This window comes from Gossypium hirsutum, chromosome D08 (assembly GCF_007990345.1).
Source record: "Gossypium hirsutum isolate 1008001.06 chromosome D08, Gossypium_hirsutum_v2.1, whole genome shotgun sequence".
Lineage (NCBI taxonomy): Eukaryota > Viridiplantae > Streptophyta > Magnoliopsida > Malvales > Malvaceae > Gossypium > Gossypium hirsutum.
The window spans coordinates 15,830,672-15,839,426 of NC_053444.1; the positions used below are offsets into that span (position 1 = coordinate 15,830,672).

General features: G+C 30.6%; 1 pseudogene; it reads left to right on the forward strand.

Moving 5' to 3' along the window:
* The first annotated feature begins 6,536 nt into the window (after positions 1 to 6,536).
* Positions 6,537 to 8,535, forward strand: LOC107907923 (protein LURP-one-related 15-like; annotated as a pseudogene).
* Positions 8,536 to 8,755: the final 220 nt, after the last annotated feature.

Below are 8,755 nucleotides of genomic sequence, written 5' to 3' on the forward strand. Positions count from 1 at the left end.
ACACCCTTAACGAAATTGCTTCAGAAAGTGTGGTGTTCGAATGGACAAATGAAAAGTAGAAGAGTTTTGATGAGCTTAAGGCAGTTTTGACTGAAGCACCAATGTTGGTTCAAATGGAGCCTAGGAAAGATTTTGTAGTTTATAGTGATGCTTTGTATTCGAGACTTGGTTGCGTATTAATGCAAGAGGGTAAAGTTGTAGCTTATAAATCAAGGAATTTGAAGACAAACGAATGGAACTATCCTTCTCATGATTTGGAGCTAGCTGTTGTGGTATTTGTACTTAAGATTTGACACCATTATCTTTGTGGAGAGAAATACGCTATCTACACTGATCATAAGAGTCTTAAGTACCTCATCTCCCAAAAGAAGTTGAATTTAAGGCAAAGGCATTGGATTGAGTGTTAAAGGATTATGATTGTGTATAATGTATCATCCTGACAAGGCGAATGTAGTTGCTGATGCTTTAAGTAGGAAGTCGATGACAGAGTTGAGAGCCATGTTTGTACGCTTAAGTTTGGGTGGTGATGTGGATTGCTAGCTGAACTTCAAATGAGGTTGACTTTGTCGCAATAGATTAAGGAAAAATAACTGTTAGATGAAGAATTGTTGAAGATGATTCGACAGGTTGAGTGAGGTATTAAGGGGGATTTCGATATTGATGGTGATGGTATCTTGAATTTTCGAGGTAGATTGTGTGTGTTGCAAGATGAGGAGTTAAGGCAAGCGATTCTTACTGAGATACATAGTAGCCCTTACGCTATGCATCCCGGTAGTGGTAAAATGTACCATGATCTTCGTGAGATTTATTGGTGGCATGGGTTGAAGCGTGATGTTACGGATTTTGTGGCTCGATGTTTGGTTTGTAAAAAAGTGAAAGTTGAACATCAATTGCCTTCAAGGTTGTTACAACCTATTACGATTCCAAAATGGAAGGGGAAAAGATTACTATGGATTTTGTTTCGGGTTTGCCTTTAACTCCTTCGAAGAATGGTTCAGTATGGGTTATAGTTGATCGGTTTTCGAAGAGTGCGCATTTCTTAGCTGTGCAAAGAAATTATTCATTGTAGAAGTTAGTAAAATTGTATATTGCTGAGATTGTTTGTTTTCATGGGGTTCCAATTTTAATTATTTTCGATAGGGATCCGAGGTTTACTTCAAGGTTTTGGAAGAGTTTGCAAGAAGCTTTAGGATCGAAGCTTGCTTTCAGTATGGCTTATCACCCCCAAATTAATGATCAATCTGATAGGGTAATTCAAGTTTTGGATGATATGTTGCGAAGCTGTGTGATTGAGTTTAGTGGTAGTTGGGAGTGTTATCTACCTTTAGCAGAGTTTACTTACAATAACAGTTTTCAAGCGAGTATTCGTATGACACCTTTTGAAGCATTGTATGATAGAAAGTGTGGAACTCCTTTGTGTTGGACGGAGTTGGATGAGAGACGAGTTGTTGGATCGGATTTAGTTAATGAGACTGAGGAGAAGGAAAAGTTGATTTATGATTGTTTGAAAGCAGCGCCAGCTAGGCAAAAATCGTATGTAGATTTGAAGCATCGAGATATCAAATTTGAAGTTGGTGAAAGGGTATTTTTGAAGGTTTCACAGTGGAAGAAAGTTTTAAGATTTGGTAGAAAGGGTAAGTTGAGTCCAAGATATATTGGACCTTATGAAGTTGTTGAGAGGATTGGTTCAATAGCTTATAGTCTCAAGTTACCTTCGGAAATTGAGCTAATCCATGATGTTTTCCATGTGTCTATATTAAGGAAGTATCGTTCAAATCCTTCGTATATTTTTCTAGTTGAAGAAATTGAAGTCCGTGATGATCTTTCTTATGAGGAAGAACTAGTAGAGACTTTAGATCATGAAGTGAAAGTGTTTCGACACAAAAAATTCTCGTTGGTTAAATTTTTGTGGTGCAACCACAAAGTGGAAGAGGATACTTGGGAAACCGAGGAAGTGATGAAGTAACAATATCCTTATCTATTTAGCTCAGGTAATTTCGAGGACGACATTCTTTTTAGAGGGGGAGAATTATAACACCCCCAAATAGGGCCTAAGAGTTTTAGGGGTATTTTAGGAATTTTGGGTTTAGACGAGTTTAAAGCGTAGGTTTGTGCAAGTGTATAATATATTAAACGAGTGTAACACAGTCGTTATCAAGTAATAAGTAAGTATCGAGTTATCGTCTCCACAGGGATTATATTTGTGCTAAGTCACTTAATTTGTAAAATTGTATTAACAATTTGGTAAATAAAAACACAATATAGTTGAGAAGTGGTGATTAAAATATATTAAACTAAATGCAATGATCCCTAATGCAAATTATTCTAAGTATGCAAACTATATGAATGAAATAGATTTTAGTAAAATTAAACACAATTTGCAACAATTATAACATAAATAAACTAGGATAATTACTTTAATTAAACTTTATTTATTATCAACATGCTTAATAACATTCGGAAAAACATTCCATGGCAACTCGATCTTCCATGAGTTTGGAAACCATGTTAGGTCCTTTCGGAATCCTTTACTTAGTAAATACACATTTTATTGATCCTTATTTACTAAGGGTTTCTTAGCATTCGTGTGAGGTAATAGGGACGAGTCATGTTTCAAACAATTTAATCACACAAATCTGAAAGCTATGCAGATAACAGAGCTTGGTCAGAGTTGTTATGCAACCTACAATTTAATCGGGTCAGGATCTAAATTTAGCTTGCACATTTCAATTACGTGTCCATTAGCTGTCATTTAGTCAGGATCGCTCAGCTAATTCAGGTGCATTTCAATCATGTATGAACGAAATACATACTTGATTTTAATTGAAAACATGATCGATTGAGGCACAAACATTATAAACATGAATCAAATAAATATAATTTAATCAAAGCAATCATCCTAGCATAAATAAAATTAAGCTAACATTTTTGTAAACAAGAAAAAAGAACAAATAGCAAACATCTTTATATTAAATTAAAGAAAAGGAAGATTAAACCCAATTCAGAGTGGCTGTCACCCAAGACTCTGACTGACAAGGCTCCTTTATTCCTTTGCTTTGCTCCTTTGCTGATGGCTCTCCAAGGTGGCCGACCAAGGGTTCTTTAAGAGGCTTAATTGGTAAAATATCTATGAAGAGATGATTCTAGGCGTGGGAATGGATAAGGCTAAGAGAATTTGGAGAAAAGAGAGAATGATGACTGATGAGAATGAATGGGGAATGATTGAGGGATGCTTGAGGGACGATGAATGAAGGAATGAGAGGGTCTTTTTTATAGGGTAGGAGAGGGGGATAGTTTGCTAAAAAAGTGGATGTTAACCTCTACAAATCTCCTCAAATTGTGTTCAACCATGCTTAGTGGCTTTTGACTTGATTTTTTGCTTGATTTTTAAGCAATTTTGGATGTCACACAACTCAGGACTGAGACTCGGCCAATCGTAAATCTTCGGGCAAATCTCTAATTTCTTCAACAGTGCAAAGACCTTGTGTAATTAAACCAAAGAATGGTTTAAATGGATAGCCATGTGTAGTTGAATATTGGGTTGACTTAGTCTCCAATTTGGACGATTTTGTAATCCAACAAAGCTATCAGACCTATCCAGAATAAATCAACAAGTTAGAGGACCAAAGAATAAAATTTATCCAATTTAATTAATTAATTAAAACCCAAATTATCAATGAAATATTTTATAATGAATTATTAAATATAATTTTATATTTTATTATTTAATTTATTCATGCAAGACCCACTTTATGTCTTAAAAAATATAATATATTCAAAATAATATAAAATAAGTCATTTATTGCATGAAAACTATATAATAAAGCATAAAATCATATTTTAATAATTTCTACGTCCTAATTTTATATTTTCACATATTTAATTAATTTATTAAAAAATTACTTAGTTTTAACAACGAATTTAAGTACACAGGTGATAAATTACATAAGAAAAATCCAATATATATTTCCGTTTACAACGAGCTCAAAATTTTATAAGGTTGGTACTCGATAATGTTTTCAACTTTGGCATCTTAACTGTTAAATTAATTTTTGAATCCAGAAACCCTTAGTTTTAGAGAAAGGTTATCATTCATGTATCTATTGGTTTTTAATGTTAAATAGACTCTAAAACTAAATTATTTGCCCTCAAATCGCTTGCTTTAAATAAAAGCAAAAAATTGAGCTATTAATTGTGGATTTCGGGAATTTGAGTCAAAACTTGGTTTTAAAATGTTTTTCAACTTATTTTAGCTAGATTGGAAGGTTTTGAAACTTAACTTCAAGTTTTGTTAATGATTTCCCATGTTCTAATGAATTTTGTGAAAATTAGCTAAAAGGTGTCGAAAAATGTCGATACCATAAATTAAGTAGATTTGACTAGTTTGAAGGTTACAAATTAGGCGTAGATGATTAAATAGATAAACGAAACTGATTTTAAGCAAAAAGGTTGAGTATAGGTCGAGATATTAGAATTTAAAGTTTTTTGTATTAATAATGTAAGTTACATGGGAACTTACCTTAAGCTTGTGTTTTATTTGGTTTGAATGGATTCTTGGTTGATATTTGAAAATGATTATTGTATGATTTTTGTGTGTAAAGGGTGGAAGAAAGTTTTATGATTTGGTAGAAAGGGTAAGCTGAGTCCAAGATATATTGGATCTTATGAAGTTGTTTAGAGGATTGGTTCGGTAGCTTATTGTCTCAAGGTACCGCCGGAACTTGAGCTAATCCATGATGTTTTCCATGTGTATATGTTACGGAAGTATAAATGGTTATTTGGTATTTATAGTTGAAAGGAAGAATAAATGGTTGAGAATTGTAAATGTTATGATAAAGTAATTTTCTCGAAGTTGTGATTCTTACAAATTAAAGTGGTTGTAATTATTATTTTAATTATTTTTGGGATATGTAATTAAATCGTGGACTATCATCTTGATGTGGTTAATGTAGGACTGAACGAGATAACACAAACCCGACCTAATTAACCAACAAAAGACCGACGATGATTTGGTGACAGAGGTTGCCGGTGGTCCGATGGAGGTGGCTAATAGTGGTTTGGCAGTGGTCGACAATGGCTAACGTTGGTGGTTACTGGTGGTCAATGATGGTCCAATGATGTCAATTGTGGTCGTAGCGAAAGTTTGTGATAGCGATAGAAGTTCGATAGCAGATCCCATCAGTGTTTTTTCAAGTCATTTGTAATTTTGAGGAAAATCTCAAAATTTATGTTATTTGGATTTCACTCAAAAGACCCAAAACATACTTTAGAGAAATAATTGTAATTTTTTTTATGGGGATGGAATAATGAAATTTTGTCTGGTTAGAATGTTTAATTTTATGCTTTTCCGTGATAGAATGATAATATTTAAATTGACTGTAAAATATATTCATATATATGTATAATAAGTATGCCGTATAATTTAGAAAAAGAATAACACAAGTAATTGGTTAAAAAATATTTAAAAAATTAAATTGAAAAATTCGTTAAAATTGGCTTTCATAATGAGAACTCAAGTAATTAGTTTAAAAAATCAACAAAATTTTTTTCTTTAATTTAATTTTATTATTTTCATATTCTTTTAATTAAAAATGAGTTTTTATTATGTTTTGATTCAATTTCTTTTTGGTTTTTTATAAATACAATATTTTCTTTTAATTTTTCATATTTTATATATTTTAAAGTTTTTAATAATTATTGTTAATTTAAAATTTTAACTTAGGCTTTCTTTTAATAAACCATTGAAAATAATTAAATTCATTTTTCTTTTTTTACACATATTTAATAATCTAAAATTAAAATAATATAAAAGATTTTTTTCTAAAAAATGTAGAAAATAAGAAGTAGGTAAGAGCTACTTATTTGAGAATATTTTCAATTAATTTAATACTATTTTATTATCTTATAAAAGTTTCCTGTTTAAAATTTTATTTTAGAATAAGGTTGAAATGTTTAAAAATAAAATATAAAATATAAAATATTTTTTATAATTTAAAATTTATATTTACCAAACAATCTATTTATATTTAGTAATTAACTTTAAATAATATATCAAATAAATTTTATAATTTAAATTAAATACTTATTTTTAGATACTTAATTTTTAAATTATCAAACACCGACTTATTTAAGATAATTAAATGATTCATCGGCTACTGCAGTGGTAGCTAGATGGAACACGTACAGGAATATCCCCCGCCGGCTGCACCGAGTGCTTACCCACCTTTGGCTACTCGCGTTTCCGTGATTGAGCCTGAATACTGCTATCCTCAACCAGTAGATCTAGCTGTCGTCAGAGAGGTTTTGACCATCAGTGAGGGCAAATTTGCTGTCAGTGACATCAATGGCAACATCATGTTCAAAATCAAAGGCAAAATTTTCAGCATCCATGATCGTCGCCTCTTAACCGATGCTGCTGGAAATCCCGTTTGCACTCTTCGACACAAGGTTTGGTTTTTGTTGTTCAAAGTTTCTCAGACATAGCTTTATTTCAACTCTACATATAAATATAGCTACCTTGATTTGTTAATAGATAAATGACTGTCCACGATAGATGGCAAGTATTCAGGGGGGAAAGCACGGAAGAAAAAGATCTGATATTCACAGTGAAGCGATCATCAATGATCCAACTCAAGACCAAATTGCATGTGTTCTTGGCAACCAACCCAAAAGAGAATGTTTGTGATTTCAAAGTGGAAGGAAGCTGGCTGGAAAGATCCTGTATCATTTATTCCGGAGAGTCCAACACTATTTTGGCTCAGGTACTTAACACCCTCTTCCTACGGTTTTACACATATACTCGAGTATCGCACACAAGTATAAAATAATTTTATATAAACAATAACTTTTAAAAGTTTTTTCAACTGAATTAATTTTCTATCTATTCATACTACCAATTCAATAAGAGGTTTAAATAATAATATAATTTTTTGTTAGATATATTTTTATGTAGAAAACTTTTGTGCGATTATGAAACAAAATGGTTTTAGGACTTGATAATGACAAGATTCAATAGACAATTGTTGAGATGTATTGTTACTATTATTTTATTGTCACTAAATTTGTTATAATCTTTTAGTGACCAATCACAGCTTTTGTAGTAAATTCTAGATAAACTTTAAGATAATGATAATAATTAGAATACGAGTTTTGAATAAGAATAATGATGTGAACATAAATAATTGGTGCTTATCATATAATTTAAATAAAATTTTCTAAAATAAATATTTGTAATTTAAGCATTCAAAGAAACAAAAAAGCTTGTTGAGGCTAAGGATGTATTAAATACTTATGGGAAGGGTAAGTCTAGTGGTGATGTGAAGAAAAATAAGATTGGAAAACAACCGATTCATAAAGGAAGTGTTGATCTTGTTTTTATTTTATATAAAATGGAGTAAGGGGTTATTAAGGTATTTTAGGCTCAAATTTTATCATATACTTATATATTTATTTAGAGATTTCTCGAAGTATAAAATAATTTAAATATCCTCTATATAATATTTGTTACTTTGTAAAATAAATGAACTTTTGATAAATTTACCAAAAACTTGGGATTTGATTGATGGGTGACAAAAATTCAGTCAACTATACTAGATTTTGTCACACTTTCAATTAAAATTGTATGTATAAAAAAATAATAATTGAGTTATAAGTGAACTGGTAAAATAGTTCAATTCTTAGGTATTACATTTTTAGTTGTTTTATTTAAAAAATTTCATATAAAAATAGTAAAAGAACAAAAATATCAATATATTAACATTCAAACCTTAATTAAAAGAGGAATTTTAAGTAAATTTTTTTATTGAATTCATGTTGAGTTGACTAGTGATATCAACTCAACAAAATAATTTAAATATGTACTAGATAGATAGATAGATAGATAGATAGATAGATAGATAAATTGATAGATAGATAGAGGTGAAAGTATCTAGGAGATCCAAGTATTATAGAGACTATATCAAATTAATCTCTCTATTACTGAATGGATCAATTTAGTCCATGTACTACTAAAAAGAATCAAATAAGTTCAAATTGCAAATGAGTTAACATTTGTTGTTTGAAAAAACTATCATTTTTTTTTAACAAAGTTAATATTTTTTTAAGCTTTTATGGTTTTGTAAATGATTTTTTATATACGAATTGCAATTGGAAAAAAAATAAAATATTTTACATAAAGTAATGTTAATTCTCTTTCAATTTAGATTTATTTAATTATGAATTAAATTGATGAATTTAATAATAGAGAATCTCCCAAGTGTTTTAACCGATAGATTAATATTTGTAAGATTATATTAACATAGGAATAATGATATTTACATGTATGTGGGTTCTATATGTGTGAGCACTATAGATGCACAAGAAGCACAATTTGAAAGCGTATTGCTTGGGAAGGACAAGTTTATGGTGGCGGTATATCCAAACGTGGATTATGCCTTCGTGGTGGCTCTCATAGCCATCCTTGATGGGATTAACCACGACGATGATGAGTGATCACTCATCAAAATGTTCACTATAATATGTTGTTATCTACACGTTTGACTTCGGCTTGTTTACTTCTTTGTGTCTTACTAGTGAGCTTTCACTATTGTAACATATTAAGATGAAACCAGGCTGATGTTAATTTGTGCATTCATCAATAAGAACCTTAGCTAATTTATAAATCAATAGTATCTAAACCTATACATATATTAGAACCCAACATCTTCAAAATGTGATAGGTTTTTGAGTAATAGTTCTTAGGACCTAACATATTCAA